This window comes from Acomys russatus, chromosome 1, assembly GCF_903995435.1.
Source record: "Acomys russatus chromosome 1, mAcoRus1.1, whole genome shotgun sequence".
NCBI classification, from domain to species: domain Eukaryota; kingdom Metazoa; phylum Chordata; class Mammalia; order Rodentia; family Muridae; genus Acomys; species Acomys russatus.
The window spans coordinates 36,604,386-36,622,207 of record NC_067137.1 but is presented as its reverse complement, the minus strand read 5'-3'; positions in this window follow the sequence as shown (position 1 = coordinate 36,622,207).

The window sequence follows — 17,822 nt, the reverse complement described above, 5'->3', positions numbered from 1 at the left end:
TTTTTAATTAAAAAAAAAAAAAAAAAAAATTCCTGAGTAGACAGAATGCATTTATTTCTCTTCAACAAAACAGCAGCTACGATTTATGCATATTATATTGCTAAGGAAGAGGTTTAAAAGACTTTCTCCCCAGCTACAATGAGCCCTCTTCAAATGCCTGCCATGCTTCGAGGGCTGTGTAAGCTTTGCAATAGGAAGTTTGCTGTGAGTCCCAACCGCACTTCACAGCCACATGCCTGAGATCACGGGTGAGTCTGGTTTCTCATACTGTGTCTAAGAAGAGTGGTAGACAACAGGAAAGAATGTCTTTCTTTGCCGTTTTTTTTTTTTTTATCTGTGTGTATTGTGTACATGTATGTACAGTATGTGATATTGTGTGTGTGTGGTACTCTCATGACACGGTGTATATGTGACGTTTCCAAGACCCAATGCATTATGCAAAGTAAAAGACGAGAGGCGGGTGCTGGGCTAGAAACAGAACCCAGAAGGCTGTTTGCGAAAGTGATGATTTAGAGGAGACCCGAGCAATGAGAGGGCCCACACTGGCACGGCGGACACAAAAGCGTGTCACCGGGCTCATAAGAGCTTATGTAATGAAAATAATAGCATGTCCTAAGTCCCTGGATTGCCCTGGAGATAAATTGTTTAATATATGTAAGCCACCTGGCTCAGTGCCTGGCACAGAGCAGAGACACTAAACAAATGTTCGCTTAGTCTCCTCAGTGGGACCCTCCCAGTCCTGCACCCCAGATTTCCGCCTTTCCCTGACTTTGACCCCAGGGGACCCCACCCTTGCAATAAGTGCCAACTGTGTCCTCTCTGGCTTCCTGAACAAGCAGAGAGCTGGGAGGTGGGACCTTCACGTCTGTGACTTCCTTAAGATATGCCTGGGTGCCTGCAGCCTGGAGTCATTGTCCATAGGAGTGATAGAACAGCCTCCCTGAAATGGAGACATTGGTGCCTGGAAAGCCTTAAACAGAGCACATGGTCTCACAGATGTGCTTTTTTTCACATCCACTGAACCTTATGACCCACATGGACAGGTACCGAGCTACTTGATAGAAGTCCAGTGGGACTGTGCATGCAGAGTCACACCACAAGCTTAGCTTTCCTCTAATCACAACTCACCATGTTCTCTAACTACTCATAGGCTCAAGAGAGGGCAGAGGATGCATGTGTGTAAGTATGCGTGTGTGTGTGTGTGTGTGTGTGTGTGTGTGTGTGTGTGTGTGTGTGTGTGTATACATGCATGTGCCTGTGTGCTGAACTGGTTTTGGAAACCAGGCTGGCCTTGACCTCACAGAGAGTCCCCCTGCCTCTGCCTTGCTGAGTGCTGGGATTACAAGCATGTGCCACCATGCCCTGCCCTCCTTTCACTTTCAAGGATGAACACTTGCTATGTGTTGTCCTCTGCCAGGTGCTGCGCTGGGCACAGGAAGTACCCCATCTTTGACCTCTTCAAGGACCCACAGAGGCTGAGTGATATCACAGGAAAACTTGGGTATTTCTGCCACAGAGTCTGAGTCTGAGCACTCTGGGCTCCAGAGGCGGTGCCAGGACTGAGGTCATGCAGTTAACCTTTGGAACACAATCTGATTGTACTATCTGCCAGTCTGCCAAGGGTACAGCTGAACCAATGGCTCGGCTCCATCCTTTATTGGCCCAAAGTTACAAAAAAGAGACAAAATCTGGCTGGCATCAAACCTGTTATGGTGAAACCATTCCTGTGCTTTTTCCTGATGTCATCCCAGGGCTTTTTTGAGACAGGGTCTCTCTGTGTAGCCTTGGCTATCCTGGACTCCCTTTGTAGACCAGGCTAGTCTCGAACTCACAATAATCTGCCTGTCTCTGCCTCCCGGGTGCTGGGATTAAAGGTGTGCGCCACCCAGGGCATTTCTTACTTTGTTCCTTTGTGCCTAGCTGAGTGTTCAGTATCTGTCACCTGTAGAAAGAAGGCTCCAAAATGCTACTGCTGTGTCCTGCTCTACAAGTGCCACCCCCATAGCCACAGGCTTCTGGAAACTTCAATTCCAACAGTTAAGCCAAGTGTCCCTGGGTCTTGTAAGTACCACCCTCTTTGTAGTTCTTCTTTCTCTGGCCAGGCTGAGTCTACTACTCAGCCTCCAGGTCCAGCTGACCTCTCATTGGCTCACACTCTTTCCTCAGTGTCCTCTGTGTTCTTGTTATTAATACTGACTCCTAGTGCTACATGGAACCAAGTAAGAAGCTCCTCTTGGTTTGTTTTCCCATGTCACACTCTCCACTGTGGCTGCAGCCTGGAGCGCAGCGCTTGCATGGAGTAGGCCCTCCATGATACATCAGTGATGAACTAGAGCGAGTGAGATTGCCCTCCCATACCTGCAGATGCACTTTCATGCAGACATCTCTGAGCCCCACACACCTCACTGCGAGGCTTCTCCGGAATCTGCAGTTCACACCTGCTTGGACTTCTGTTTGTCCACTTTCCGCCCTGTGCACTGCCGATGCTTAAGTGCTGTGTTTCCCCAGGGTTCTGTTCCTTGCTCTCTGTTTCAGTCTGATATCTGGACCCACAGGACACTGAAACAAGTTGGGGTAATGTTCCAAGTGCAGGTAGATTGACTGGTGGAGATTTGGTGACAGCCACCTACACACCTTCCTGTTCTTTGAGGATTTCAAAGGTGAAAGACTCGGTCCTTGTCTTCCCAAATTCAGCTTCAGAGTCTGGAAAATACAACTGCTACAAAGGACTATTCAAGAATGAATTCCAGGGGCCTGAGAGATGGCTCAGTAGGTAAGGGCACTTCCTGCCAAGCTTGGTGACGTGAATAAGTTTGATCCTCAGGAACCACATCCACACATGCACTGTGGCACAAACGTGCCTAAACACTTGGGTAGACACAGGCATGGGCACACACATAACACACAGCCCAGATTGCCCACGCTGTTCTCTGTGGTTGACAGGGGACAAAGCAGCTATGATGGGTGTCTCCCACCTTAGCCTCATGCCCAAAGGACATTAACCCCCAAAGACCAGCATGGAGATTAAGTGAAAAACCCAATTCACTGAGACCAAATGAAAGGGCAGCCCAGGCGTGTGTACACTTCAAGGGATGGGAAAAGCTTTACCTGAGGGGATGCCCCTTGGCTCTCTCAAGCCAAAAGAGGTCACATAGAAAAGCCAGTCAGTGGTGGCGCACGCCTTTAATCCCAGCACTCGGGAGGCAGAGGCAGGCAGATCGCTGTGAGTTCGAGGCCAGCCTGGTCTACAAAGTGAGTCCAGGATGGCCAAGGCTACACAGAGAAACCCTGTCTCGAAAAACAAAACAAAAAAAAAAAAAGAAAAGCCAGTCAGGGGTTGAGGGTATTGCTCAGTGACTTGATTCCCAGCACTACAAAACATAAAACAAAGTTTGCATGGGGTCCCCCTTCCTTTCTGTCTATTCATTTATTTGTTGTGTGTACGCACGCATGTGGAGGTCAGAGAACAGTTTCCTGGAGTTGGTTTTCTCCTTCAGCCATATATGTGTGTGTGTGTCCACGCGCGCGCGTGCATGCACAGGTGCATGCTTACGGAGGAGCACAGAAGCCAATCTCTGTTGTCTTTACTCAGGAACTATCCACCTTATCGTTTGAGGCAGTCTCTCTTTGGTCCAGAGCTCCCCAATTAGGCTGACTCCCCAGTGCTGAAGGCTGCACCATCAAGTGTGGCTTCTTCTCCTCCTCCTCCTCCTCCTCCTCCTTCTTCTTGTTCTTCTTCTTCAACGTGGGTTCTGTGGGATCAAACTAGTTCCTCATGATTTCAAAGCAAGCACTCAACCAATGAGCTACCTCTTCAGTGTAAATAGCATAGGCTCTCTGTGTGGCCAGGGATAGCTAACCCAGCCCTATACTCAGGACTGGGAATGTAGCTGAAAGACTCACATAGCCTACTTGAGGCTCCCGTTCCACCCCCAGCTTCGACATTTGCAAACAAAAAGATATCAGTCAGTCGGGAGGAGCTGACTGCTTGCGGAGTGCTTTCTCTTTCCTTTTAGATCAAGTGGACTCCTCAGCAGCTGCAGGCCTGAAAATGGCCGTATTTCCCCCTCTGAGTAAACAGCCTGGACTTGGGTGGAGACTGTTTGAAAATGATTTGGTTTAAAGTTAATCCCGGCCACTCCCGCCCCCCCCCCCCCCCGCCCCTGCCCCGGGATCTTTGACCAAGACAACTGTCTTTGGAGTTCACTCAGATGCCATACTGTGGTAACATTCCACCAATTTGAACCAAAGAAGACGTGACGTAGTGGAAAACTGGCCTGGATGAGAAGCTAGCCCTACCCTGGCCCCAGGGGTTCCTCTGAGAGCAAGGCCAGGCCCTCCCCTCACCCTGGCAGCCACTGGCCCTGGGGCCTGGGCCCCTTCCTGCAGCTCCCCCCCCCCCCCAAGTGCTTCCTCTAGCAGGCTCACTGAGGGCTCTGTGGCATTTCTGGAATGCCCTTCCTCCCAGCTCTGCTGCGCTCTCCCTTTACAGGAAGACTGGGAAATAAAGAGGCTCATTTAAGCCTCCCAGGGCCAAGAAAGCACATCTCATAGCTGAGTATTTATGACTGTTACTGTTGCAGAGACGACCTGTGAATTGCCTGGCACCCCTCCATGGTGTGGAAGTGGAGTTGGCACCCTCTGTGCTTGGCAGAAGGGTATGGAGCTGCCCTGGGCAAAGCTATGCAGAGCTCATATCTCATCCTGCAGCTACTGGGGTTCTGAGGGGGCTCGACTAAGGTCCCAAGGGGGAATCCAAGTGCTATGGACCAACAACTAGTCTCTCCTGAAACAGAGGGGTGGGTGTTACTATGGGAACAACTAAGCACAGCAGCCGCTGTGCTGTGTGGAAGGCAACAGACCTTTCTAGACAGCCGTGGATGTCTGCCTCCCTGCCCCCACTGCCTTCACTTTTGTTTGTATGCATTTGTCTGAAGGTAGAGGCCAGAAGACACCCTCCGTTGTTGTTTGTTAAGCACTGTGTCCACCTTGTTTTTCGAGATAGTCTCTCATTGACTTGGAGCTTGCCAAATAGGCTAGGCTGACCAGGCAGCAGACTCCAGGAGTCTTCCTGTCTGCCTCGTCAGTACTGAGATTACAAGCGTGATATACCGTGCCTAGATGATTGTCTGTTTATTCTTATGTATATTCTGGGGGATTGAACACAGGGCCTCATGCTTGTATGGCCATCTTCCCAGTGCCTAGTCCCTTTATTCAAAATTAGCCCCATCCACAGCTCAGGCCTGCAATGGGACTATCTCCGCCTTAGCAAACCCGACCTGAGAGGGAGCCAAGCTCACTAATCAGATGCTTGTTACTGACTTTTGATTTGTGATTTGTTTCTTCACTTCTTCCAGGCCCTTGAGAGGGGAAGCTAGTCAAGCCAGGCAGGGCCAGATGAGTGGGCCAGATGTGGAGACCTTGAAAGCCTGTCTGCAAGAGCTCACAGTGACCCCCCTCCCCCCAAGACCCCAGAGATGTCCTGACAGTTTCCCTGTTTCTTGTTTCAGTCACTCTTAAGGCCCTTGGGTCCCTGATATGCATGCTGCTATCTTTTTTGAAACAGAATGTTCTCTCAGGGCTTAAATTTATGTAACATAATACCCTATTAGAATTCTAAAAAGGAAAGAGTTTAATGGGAATTTCTAGCAACAGCTATGCGGGGAGACAAAGAAAGGTCACTGTGGGTCAGATCCTGAGTGGCCTCACTGTGACAGTGAACACAGCCAAGCTTTGGCTTGTACAGCCAGCCCCTCCCAGTTGTCTGCAGAGCCATGGAAATAGAGAGTTTATTTGCAGAGTTGCCCAAAGAGCTCTGAAAGGGACTGGCTCCCTAGTGCAGAGTGCTCCCACCCCTGCTATTAAGAGACAGGAACAGCTATTGAGGATCACCTTGCCCAAGCCAACGTCAGAGATAGGCAGGCAGGACAGTGGCATCTCAAAGGACTACTGGGGTTTTGTGTGAGCTTCAAGGAGTGCCCAGACACACTCCAGGTGTCTGTATATCCAGGTGAGGGCAATGGGACTGGGCTCGCTCATTCTTCCCCGCCTCACCTGCCCATACCTGCACACACAGTTTATGGGCCTAGAAGAGGGAACCACTAATTCGCACAAAACAGACTTTGCCTCCTGGGATCTGGCTTCAAGCTCTTAAAGTGCAACTTCCCAATTTCACTTTTAGTTACACTTCCTCTCCTGCTTAAACTCCTGCCTGCCTCTCCTATTCCCTTCAAAGTGAGACACTGTGGTTGTGACCAGAAGAACTGTGTTCAAGTTGAAAATGCTGGAGCATGCTGGGTCTGAGTCCAGATCTATAGCACCCAAAATATAGTGGCATTGAGTGAAGAGGGCATTCATGTTTTTGCGCACTCTCGTTGACCTGCCTTTGGTAGTGGGCCTAGCCCAGTCCTCTCTGAGCCTCTGGGTATCAGAATCCAGCGAGCATGGTAGAAAAAGAGATCCCTATTGGAATTCTGAATCTATTCTGTTGTGAGAGTCTCCCAGGCACCTCTGAGATCCACGCCTAACCCCAATAATAATCCCTGCAGCTGTGGCCCAGACTGGCTGAAAATGCTCTCTGTAGCTGAGGACATTCTTGAACTTCTGATCCTCCTGCCTTTACCTCCCAAATGCTGGGATTATAGGTGTGCCACCAAGCCAAGTTTATAAGGTGCTGGGCTTTGCAAAAAAAAAAACTAGGCAGGTGCTTTACCAACTAAACTATGCACAGACCCCGCAGCTGTGGATCTTAAAACCTTGTACCCATTTCCTTGCCACCAGCTGCTGATAGGCCCTCAGGCCCGGTCTTCACTGGTTCCAGGTCCCACCTAGGCCTTTATAGAACAGGAAGCCAACCTAGTTCTGACCTGATGTAGAATCAGCTGTTTCCGGCAAAGAGATGGTCCAGGAAGGGGTGTGGTACTGAGGAACTGCTAAATAGGTATGGGATTTCTTTATAGGGTAATGAAAATATTCTGGCATTATGGGCTTGGAAGATGACTCAGTGGGTAAAGTGCTTGCTGTACAAGAATGAGGACCTAGTTTGGATCCCCAGGACCCACATAAAAGGTGGGTGTGGTTGTGTGCACCGAGGGAATCAGCCCAGAGAGGCTTGATTGAAACAGGCAAGATGCAGAAGGTACAATAGGTATCCTGTCTCTAAATCTAAAACTAAGGTGTAGAGCAATAGAAGATGCTGGAAGTTGGCCTCTGTGCTCCACACATGAAAGTTCAGATATGCACACCAGCATATAGGTACACACACACACACACACACACACACACACACACACACACACACACACACACACTCAAATACCCTGGCGTTAAACAGTGGAAGTTAAGCTCCATGATTACCCAAAAACAACTGAACTGTACACTCAAAGAGTGTATACCTTACTCTACATGTGTTTCATTTTGCATATTACCTTATGAGAAGCCCGGTGTGGTGGAGCCCGCCTGTTATCCCAGCACTTGGGAGGCAGAGGCGGTAGGATGTTCATGAGTTCAAGGCCAACCCAGGTCTATAAAATGAGTCCAGAACAGGCAGGGCTACTCAGAGAAGCCCTGTCTAGAAAAACAAAAACAAACAAACAAGCAAACAAACAAAAACAAAACAAAATGGTGCCAAAGTAGAGATGGAAAGCCAGCACCAGCAGACCTCAGTAGAATGTGTTTTCTTTCCGCACCTCTGGCTCTGTGCAGGAAGTCTTTGCTTTGTGCAGACTCTCAGGGTCTTTATTTGAGGCCTGTAAGGAAGCTGTGGGTCAGAAGTGATTTGCAAAGGAATGAGGGGAGATCAAAGCACGCACCGAGGTCAGAGGCAGGGCATGGTGAGGTGCGCATGAGGGGATTCTTGCCCTTGTTAGGCTCTTCTCTACAAAAGCTGTCTTCATTTGTAGGACTCCCTCCCTCACCTAAGGGACTCCCCCTTCCCTTTCCGACTACCTTGCTTTTAGAGCTAGCTATCTTATGATTTCCTCAGGAAGAAAGTCATTGAGGAGAATCAGGACCTCGTATTTCTTTAGAGTGCCCAACTGTAGTTGGCTGGCCATTGTAGGTACCTTTCTTTTGTTTGTTTGTTTGAAGTCTTTATTTATTTATATACATATTTTATTAATTTATTCATATTACATCTCAATTGTTATCCCATCCCTTGTATCTTCCCATTCCTTCCTCCCTCCCACTTTGCCCCTACTCTCCTCCCCTATGACTGTGATTAAGGGGGACCTCCTCCCCATGTATATGCTCATAGGATATCAAGTCTCTTCTGCATTGCAGGTATCTTTAAAAGGTTATGTTTTGGGCGGGTGGTGGTGGCACACGCCTTTAATCCCAGCACTTGGGTGGCAGAGGCAGGTGGATTGCTGTGAGTTCAAGGCCAGCCAGTCCTTGATAGCAAGTCCAGGATAGTCAAGGCCACACAGAGAAACCCTGTCTTGAACCGCCCCCCAAAAAGGTATGTTTTAAAATAGCCCAGTCTGTGAGACTTTATGTTACCAATACCTGGCCTCATTTTGAGGGGAATTCATGGCTTCAGAGCCTCACCTGACCCAGGACTTCCTTCTGACTTTTCGCTCTTTCCTTTCTCCTTGACCCCTTTGGTGAACGCTCTGTAATATTCTCTGAATGCACCATTTTTTTGCCCACATTTTGAATTGTTAGTGACAAGGAGAACATGGAAGGAAATGAGAACATTTGGCAAGGTATGAGAAATGTGGCCTGTTGAAAGGCATATTCATTTTCTGGTTAGGCGCCTCACCACCAACTGCCCTGGAGAACTGTGTGTACCCCTGCTTTGCTGCTGCGTCACAAACATGGCCCATTTAAACTGTGCTCAAGGTCGGAAGCCAGAGATGCCTTATGCCAGTGGAGGAGTCATCTCAGGGGTCAGGTGTTTGATGTGTCATGTGTTGAAATGTCCCCCCACCCTCCCCCTCATTATTATTATTTTGCCTGTTAGACGGACAGAATTCATCAAAGATTAGAACTCTGCAGGAGTTTCTGGGTCTGGCGATAAAACACAAATATTTCTCTTTCCAACACCTCCTGAACTCTTGGTCATATATCTAATGGCTGTCATTCTCCTCCGCACAAAAATAACCCTGAGCTGTGTTAAGCTGCCCTTCCTCCCTTGGCGTTTCCAAGTCTCTGGTGTCTGAAATAGCTGTGTTTGTTGTAGCAGCACGTGGTTATGTTGTCTGCTGTGACAGAAAGTCCCTTCCTCCTAAAATGGCCATTGTACCTTGTGAGAATGTCCTCCTCAGTCTTCTAGTTGAGGGAGGGTCTCTGTGGCCTAGGGGAAAGGAGTTCCAGGCTGCCTTTCTCCTGTACAGTAGGGCTGGGGAGAGTTTAAAAATCCGACTGAATTTCTATAGATCCATCTGTTAACCACCCAGCCCTGGGCAAACTGTATACTTCTTGGCTTTAAGGTTTTTTGGAGGGTGACGACTAAATAAGATAATATATGACCAGCCCTTTTAATTAATGGTGACTCATTGTTATAAGCCTCTTTGCCTTGGCAGGGAACTAGGTGGTTCTTGCCTATGTTTATGGCCTGTTCTCTCTCACCCACCACAACCTCTTGCCATGACCTCATAGGTGAGCTTAGAGGGGAAAGTCCAGGGAGGTGGACCCATCCCATATCCTGCCTGAGTATGCTTCCTGAACCAGGCCCATACACTCCTCCCATTGCCCCCAATAAATGTCACACAAGTTTTTACTCAGCCAGGAGGTTTTGTGATGTTGTGGGAATATGAAAACAAAAGGACACATCAAGGCTGAGAAAATGCTCAGTCAGTTCAGTGCTTCCCATGTAGGTATGAGGACCTGAGCTTGGATTCTGAGGCCCCATATATGAAAGCTGGATGCCTTAGTGGGCCCCTGGAATCTCAGAACTAGGGTATCTAAAGACAAGAGGATCCTCAAGGCTTTCTAGCTGGGCAGCCTAGCCTGTTCAGTGCACTCCAGGTTCAGTGAGAGACCGTACCTTAAAAAAAAAAAAAAAGTGTAGTGGAAAATACTCAGTACTGAAATCCAGCTTCTAAATGTATATGTAAACATGTAAACATTCACTCCCTGACCCCAAACACATATTCCTTACCTTCACATACATAATCTCTACAAGATGTGCTAGTGATAGACCCCACAGATCTATGTATTCTATGAGTTTGAAATAGCGTGGGCTAGAGGGAATGTCTGAAAAGTTCTATTTGAGGGAAAGTCTCTATAGGTAGACCAGTTGTCCAAATGGACAGCCAGGTTTTTGTTTGTTTGTTTGTTTTCCATGCCCGGAGCTAACTGAAATTGGCCTCTGTGAGAGAAGAGCGGCACAAGAGGAAGCCTAGAAGACGCCATCGTAAGGTGGAGTCGCTAGTCTGTGAGTACAGGGTAGAACAAGAGGCAATCTAAGTGAGACAAGGCGTCTGCATCAAAGGCAGCTGTGATGCAGGTGGTTGGAAAACCCAACTTTGTTCCTATTTTGCTCTGGTCCTGGGTAGCAGGAGCCTAGCATTACACAATGGGATTTACAGGAGAGTGGCAGCACCCCAGTGCAAAGGGAGACACTTGGGAATAGAATGGGAGAGGCCTATGTCAAGGAAACAGGGAGCCTGGACTCCTGAGATGCCCAGTAACCGTCAGGGAGCCAGCCTCGATTCTTCCTTAGGTATTGACCAGGGCCATGTGTACAGGGAAGGGTCCTTGGCTCTAATGTTTTAAAGCCCCATAACCCTAACAACTGATTACTCTAAAGGGATCTCAAGTTTGGGTCTGTGTTTCCTGGCAGCTAACAACGAAGGGAGGAACACACTGAGTTACATACTTTTCTTTTTGTCTGACAAAAGAATGCATACAAATCGATTCGCAAGAGCTCTGGCATTTTCCTGGAATGAAGCTTCTGCCAAAACTTCCTCTGTGTGTCCCTGTAAAAAGGACACTGGGTGATGGAACGGCCCATGGATTCCACCACGGTATTGCGAAAGAGGCGCAGACACTCGCTGTCCAAATAGGCAATGCTCTTTGGCATTTACAAAGAGGCAGAGGCCATGGGGAAGATTGCAACTCAAGGCCAGTGTTCTTGCCTGTGTTGTCCCTGCATATGGAAGACAAGTTCAGAAGAGGCCAGCCAAAGCATTGCTTGGCACACATGGAAGAATCTCAGCAGAGCCCTTCTTGTCACAGTCTATCAGTGAGCAGGATGCTAGTGTTTTATTTTAGGGAGACAACCAAATAAGCATACATATATGCCCCTGCATATACACACATTCATATATGGGTATATGTAGTGTATATGTACATATGCATATATTTTGGGTTCTAGGGATTGAATTCAGGTGGCCAGATTTGTGTGGCAAGAGCTTTTACCCACCAAGCCATCTTTTTACTATCAACTTTAGAGAAACCCAGTTCACCTCCTTCCAATCTACGTTGCTCCTCCCATGAACGTGTTTTGGTGGAATGACTCTCATATCCAACTAGGCACCACATTTCCCAAATATGCTGGAGTAACCCTAGGATGGACAGACTGGGCTACCTGGAGTAGACCACTGTTCTCTCATTGACCTACAATGTCATATGTCATATTTCTAAATGTACAAGGTCTATCTAGGCTTTCCAGCCTAAAGGTTTGCCACTCTGGAATCTATTCTCAAAAAGGAGAAAGGGCTCTCTTATGGTTTGACTTGAGTATGCACTGGTTCCCAAATTCATTCTCCACAGTCCTAGCACTGGTACCTCAGAATGTGACCTTATTTGAAAGCAGACTGTTGCAGTGTGATTAGCCCGGATGAGGTGATCTTGACGTAGAGTGGGTTTCCGGTCTCATGGGCTGGATATCCTGATAAAGGGGAAGATTTAGATGCATACATACAGAGTCTGCCATGTAGACATGAAGGCAACCACCCACTCATGCCAAGGAGGGATGCTGACATGGATCCCTCTCCTAACCCTCAGAAGGAGTGAGTCTGCTGGTACGGAGGACAACTGTGACTTTCAGCCTCCGGCACTATGAGGAAGGACATTTGTGCTTTTGTTTGTTTTATCAAATTTTGTTTTTTCAGGGAGGGGTTATCACACATCCTAGGTTGCCCTGTGCTGTGTAGCTGAGGATGCCCTTGGGTATCTGATCCTCCTGTCTCTATCTCCTGAGGGCAGCCATGGCAGGCGTTTACCACTACATCCAGTTTATAAGGTGCTGGTCATTGAGTCCAGAGCTTTGTGCATGCTGCGCAAGCATTCTACCAACCAGCTACAGCCACAGCCTATAAACTCTGTCATGAAACCACCCCGTTTGTGGGATTTTAAGTAAAAGCAGACTGCCTTTTCACTCAAATCTGTAAAATAAGACTTCCTTTTGTTTATGTGTATTTGATGTATCTGCCATGGGCGTGCAGTTGCTCCTGGCGGCCAGCATAGGGCATGGGATCCTCTGGAGCTAAAATTAAGGGTTGTTGTCAGCTGCTAGACATGGGTGCTGGGAATTGAACTTAGGCCCTCTGTAAGGAAGCCTATGCTCTCCAACAGTGGGCTATCTCCCCAAGCCCCAAAATTCACTGTGTGTGTGTGTGTGTGTGTGTGTACGTGTCTGTCTGTGTGTACGTGTCTGTCTGTGTGGTGCAGCTGCACATAAGTGGAGGTACCTATGGAGGGCAAAAGAGGATATCCAATACTTTAGAACTGGAGTTGCAGGCAATTGTAAGTCACCCAACTGGGAACCAAACTTGGATACGTACTGGGAACGGAACCCAGGTTCTTTGGAAGAGCAGTATGTACTCTTTTTTTTTTTTTTTTTAAGATTTGTTTATTATTACGTATACAGTGTTGTCTGCTTGTATACTTGCAGGCCAGAAGATGGCATCAGGTTACATTATAGATGGTTGTGAGCCACCATGCGGTTGCTGGGGATTGAACTCAGGACCTTTAGAAGAGCAGGCAGTGCTCTTAACCACAGAGCTGTCTCTCCAGCCCGCAGTATGTACTCTTAACTGCTGATCTGTCTCTCCAGTGCCAGCCTTTTCCCTTTTGGTTCCCCTATCCCCATCTCTCCTTATCGTTTGCAAATCTGTAAGAGCCTAGGTTGCTGAGTTAGGACACGTACTTGTAGTCTGGGCTGATGAAGCTTGTGAGCACAGCCACCTGTGGTGTTCTTCTACCTCACAGTTAAAAGGAGTTCAGTCTTCTTGCTGTAGGTAGTTTATTGTATCTATGTGTAATAAAATACATATATATGTAAAAAATGAAAAAAAGGAAAAACTAAATAAAAAGGAGTTCAGAACAGTGAAGTTGGACGTGGTGGCTCTTGCTTGTAATCCCAGGCAAACAGAAGACAATCACAAGTTTGAGGGCTTGAACTACCCAGTGAGTTCCAGGCCAGTTTAGGCTGTAAGACTCTCACAAAACAGCAGGGCCAAGATGGCTCCTCAGATGAAGGCACTTGTTGCCAAGCTGATGACCTGAGTTTGATCACTGAATTCCCACAGTGGGAGCTGGGAAGGAGAGATCCAGCTCCCAAAAGTTGTCCTCTAACCATGGACATGATTATCCTGCATTTGCTCCACAGGGCTGAGATTACCTGCATGACCCACCAAGTCCAGCTTCACCGTTCTGAACACCTTTTTAAGTGTGAACTAGAAAAACACAAACACACTTTAAAAATGAAAGAAAGAAAGAAAAGGAAGAAAGGAAGAAAGAAAAAGCCCTCCTCCCAAAACAAAGAATGAATAAACAAAAACCTCACAAAAGCAAAAAAAAAGAAGCAATAGATTAAATAAGTAAAACAAAATAGTGCAGTGGGCAGAGTCCTCGATCATCCACAGACGGCCTGTGCAGCCTTGACAGGCTGTAGACCCTCTCTGGCCTTCAGTTTCCTGAGCTGTAGAACAAGACTGTGGCTTGGAATCTTCCATCGATTCTGTTTATAACAGCATTTTTTAGGTTAGCGGGAATAAAAATATTCTACTTCCTCCCACTTACAGCAAACTTGGGTGGCAAAGATGAGTTTAATTCTCCCAATTATGAGAGCTGCTAGTGACTGATCTCACCCTTAAGATGGCTTTCATTGCTTTTTTTGTTGTGCCCCCACCGTGTGTGGGGGGTGGGGCAGAGTAATTTGGAATGACCGAGTTTAGACAGACCTTGGCAAGCTCTGAACCTTAGCCCATACTATATCCCAATCTTCTTCTTCTTCTTCTTCTTCTTCTTCTTCTTCTTCTTCTTCTTCTTCTTCTTCTTCTTCAACAGGGTCTCTCTGTGTAGTCCTGGCTGTCCTGGAATCCCTTTGTAGACCAGGCTGGCCTCGAACTCGCAGTGATCCGCCTGCCTCTGCCTCCCGAGTGCTGGGAATAAAGGTGTGCGCCACCACACCCAGCTCCAATCTTCTTATCTAGAGACTGAGAACCACTGCATACAGAGATGCCATGGTTCATTAGGCTATAAGAGAGTGAACGGCCTTCTGGTCAGAGCAACTTCTACAGAACCCACAGTGGCTGCATGGCTATCTGGTGAGAAAGGCTAAGGGCTAGCACTCTCAGCCTCTGCCTCTGCATCTGTCAAGGACAGTGTCAGTCCGATATTAACTTTCTGGGTCTCATGATGTTGCTCGGGCTGTCCTGGAACTCACTATGTAGACCAGGCTGGCCACAAACTCACAGAGATAGGCGTGCACTACTATACTGGAAATGTGTTCGTTTTAAATCTCACGTCTACCGTGTAAGGTAAATAGCATGAGGATCATTTTCAGATTTGGCTCAGAGAGGCTTGGACACTTTTCCAAGGTCACACAGTCAGAAAACCTAGAGTCAATGCGACTAAACCAACATTCCTGCTTGAGTTTCTGTTTTGTTTTATTTGTTTGTTTTGGCTCAGCATCACCTAGGCAATTTCAGAGACTGCCTTACCCTGAACTCCTATTTCTCTGAATGCTAGATAGCCTTTGCACAAAGGAGAGGGCCCGGCCTGCTCCTGTGTTCAAATGCCGTATCACCCGTGAGGACAGCATATCTGGCATGGTGCCTGGGCAAAGGGCTTACTGCCGCGAATGGGCTCAGAGCATTAAGAGACACATGTGGGCACATTAAAGTTGAAAGAGTTTATGAGAGCCTTCAGTCATCTGTACCCAGGGCAGCACCCAGCTGCAGGTGCTCTGCTCAAGGGTGAAGGCAAAAAAAAAAACTTTCACAAGGTATTTGCAAAAGCAGGACAAAGAGAAAATTGATTGGTTCAACCAAGTAGAGGAGGTTGGCTGGTGCTCTCTGATTGGTGGAGCTTAAGAAACATTTTATCTTTACTTGGAGCTGAGTTTCTGTTTGTTTCCATAGGAACGAGGCCCTGTAGCCACCCCAGCCTGATAGCCTCCTCCCATCTATGCTTTTAATGAGAATGGCTGAGTTCCAGCGCTGACTACTATGCTGAGCATCCGGCTTGCTCTTTTATCTCTGACTGGTTTCTGCTCTGCCTTCTTGGGAGGAATCTTAGTGATCATAGTTGCTTCCCAAGCCACTGGGACGGCTGTTGCCCCTTTTGTGGCTTACGATATCTGCAGTTAGCTTGCTAGTCCATGGTCATGATGGTTTGGAGCGACCTGCACTCAGGAAGGTAAACCGGTGTGGCCTGCTGGCTAGATAACGTGAAGGTCACCTCTGCTCCTGATCACGTGCTGTTGAGCCTCACCTCTAAGTGCTCTGCCCTGATTCCACCGTGCTTCTCCCAGGCTGGATCCCTGACCCTGATAAGCACCGTGCCTGCGAGCATACATTATGGCTTCTGTTCTCCTCCTTCCCCGGCACATGGTCACTCTAGAGCCTGGAAAAGTGACCTTGCACCTCTAGGCACCCTCGTCTCCAAGCCACTCTCTCCCCCACCCCGCATGGTTCTGGCTTCTGAGTGTGCTGCCATCTCGCCCTTCTCCTTAGGCCTTCTGAATCACAACGCTAGGGGCCTGGTGAGGACGGCTGGCTGGTATTGATGGCTGGCTGATGTTCTGAGGCATTCTCAAGACCCGAGACCTTCTTGTTGACGATGCAGACTGTCCATCAAGCAGCTCCCGGCACTTAAGGAAGCAAGGGAACTTTCTTTCATTTAAAGACCTCACCACACAGGCAGTGCTGGTTCATAGCTCCAGCTTGCCAAGGGTCGCTCACACCTGGAGGGAGCAGATGGACTCCTGAGTGAACATGTATTGTTGACATGGTTTAGGGGTGAGCTCATTAGAGTGGCAGGGAGTGAGGAAATGAAAGGCACACATATAGAAAAGCTGGGGTTGGCTTGCCCCGTGGCCTCTGAGGGAGACACACCATCAGTAGCCTGGAAACTGAGGAACCACAGCATGTTTTCTTATATATCTGAGTCTGAACTGAGGAGACGGGGATATTGCATACGGCTGAATGAAGAGGCAGGGTTAGCTAATCTCATTGTGTGTGTGTGGTGTGTGGTGTGCGTGTGTGTGTGGTGTGCATTTGTGTTGTGTGTGGTGTGTGTGTGGTGGTGTGTGTGTGTGTGTGTGTGTGTGTGGTGTGTGTGTGTTGGAGGGTGTCTTTGCAGGGGAGCAGAGTCAGGTTGTAATCATCCAAAAGAAGGAGGCTGTGGTTACTAGTTTTTGTACACACTGTCAATATCCACAGGTGGACCCGGTGGGGACGGGGCTTCGCCATTTCTGTGGATCCGAGGCACTGGGATCCTTGACATGGTCATGCTGTTGTGAACAATACATATCCACTCAGGACTTCATCTGCTTCCCACATGTACCCCAAGGGATGTAAATTTATCTGGCATCAAAGAAAGCTCACCATGAACTAGATATGGTTGTTGGGGGTTCCTGAAAAATGGTCTTGTCTGCTTTAGTAGAGTGCGTTTGCTGGTGAGATAGGGGATGAGGGAAGGGCCTGCCCTGCATTTGTGTGTTAGTTAGCATATATGTGTCTTTAAGTTTTATTCTGTTGCCTTGACAAAAACCATGACCAAAGTCAACCTGGGCAGTTCAGCTTATAACTCCAGGTCATAGTCCATCACTGAGGAAAGAAAGTTAGGCCAGAAAGCAGAAACCATGGAGGAAGGCTGCTTACTGGCTCACACATTCCATGCAAATATATATATACACACACACACACATATATATATGTATATATACAATCTTTTACCTGTACAAATCTGTGGAGAGATAGTGTCATTAGAAACTTATAAGGCCGGGAGTGGTGGTGCACGCCTTTAATCCCAGCACTTGGGAGGCAAGAGGCAGTTGGGTTGCTGTGAGTTCAAGGCCAGCCTGGTCTACAAAGCGAGTCTAAGACAGCCAAGACTACACAGAGAAACCCTGTCTTGAAAAACCAAACCAAAACAACAACAAAAAAAGAAACTTATATATCAGAAAAGTGATGCTTGGGAAGTTGAGTTACCCAAAGCAACACTGCTAGGATGCATCAGAACTCAAGACTGGAGTCTAAGAGTCAGATTGGTTCTAAAGCTACTTGTCTTTCCAGAGTGATGCTTCAGTTTCTAAGCAACATAGATGCCAGAACAAAGCCATGATAACTCATATATTGCATGACTCAGGAAGACCATAAGAGATTCACAATGGCCAAATCATTCAGGAGCACAACAGAGTACCTGCCAATCTTCTGATGGGTTGGAAGACACCGCTGGATGTGAACTCGAGGCATAGGGTGCAAACCATGGGTGATGTGGGGAAGGAGCTCTGCTCTGGGGTCCTTTGGTTGAGGTATGGAAACAAATGCATCCCAGTCAGGCCAGGGAGACCACAATGCAAAGATCATGAGCTTGATGCAAGAAGAATATGGAGATCCTGGAGAGACGGCTCAGTGGTTAAGAGC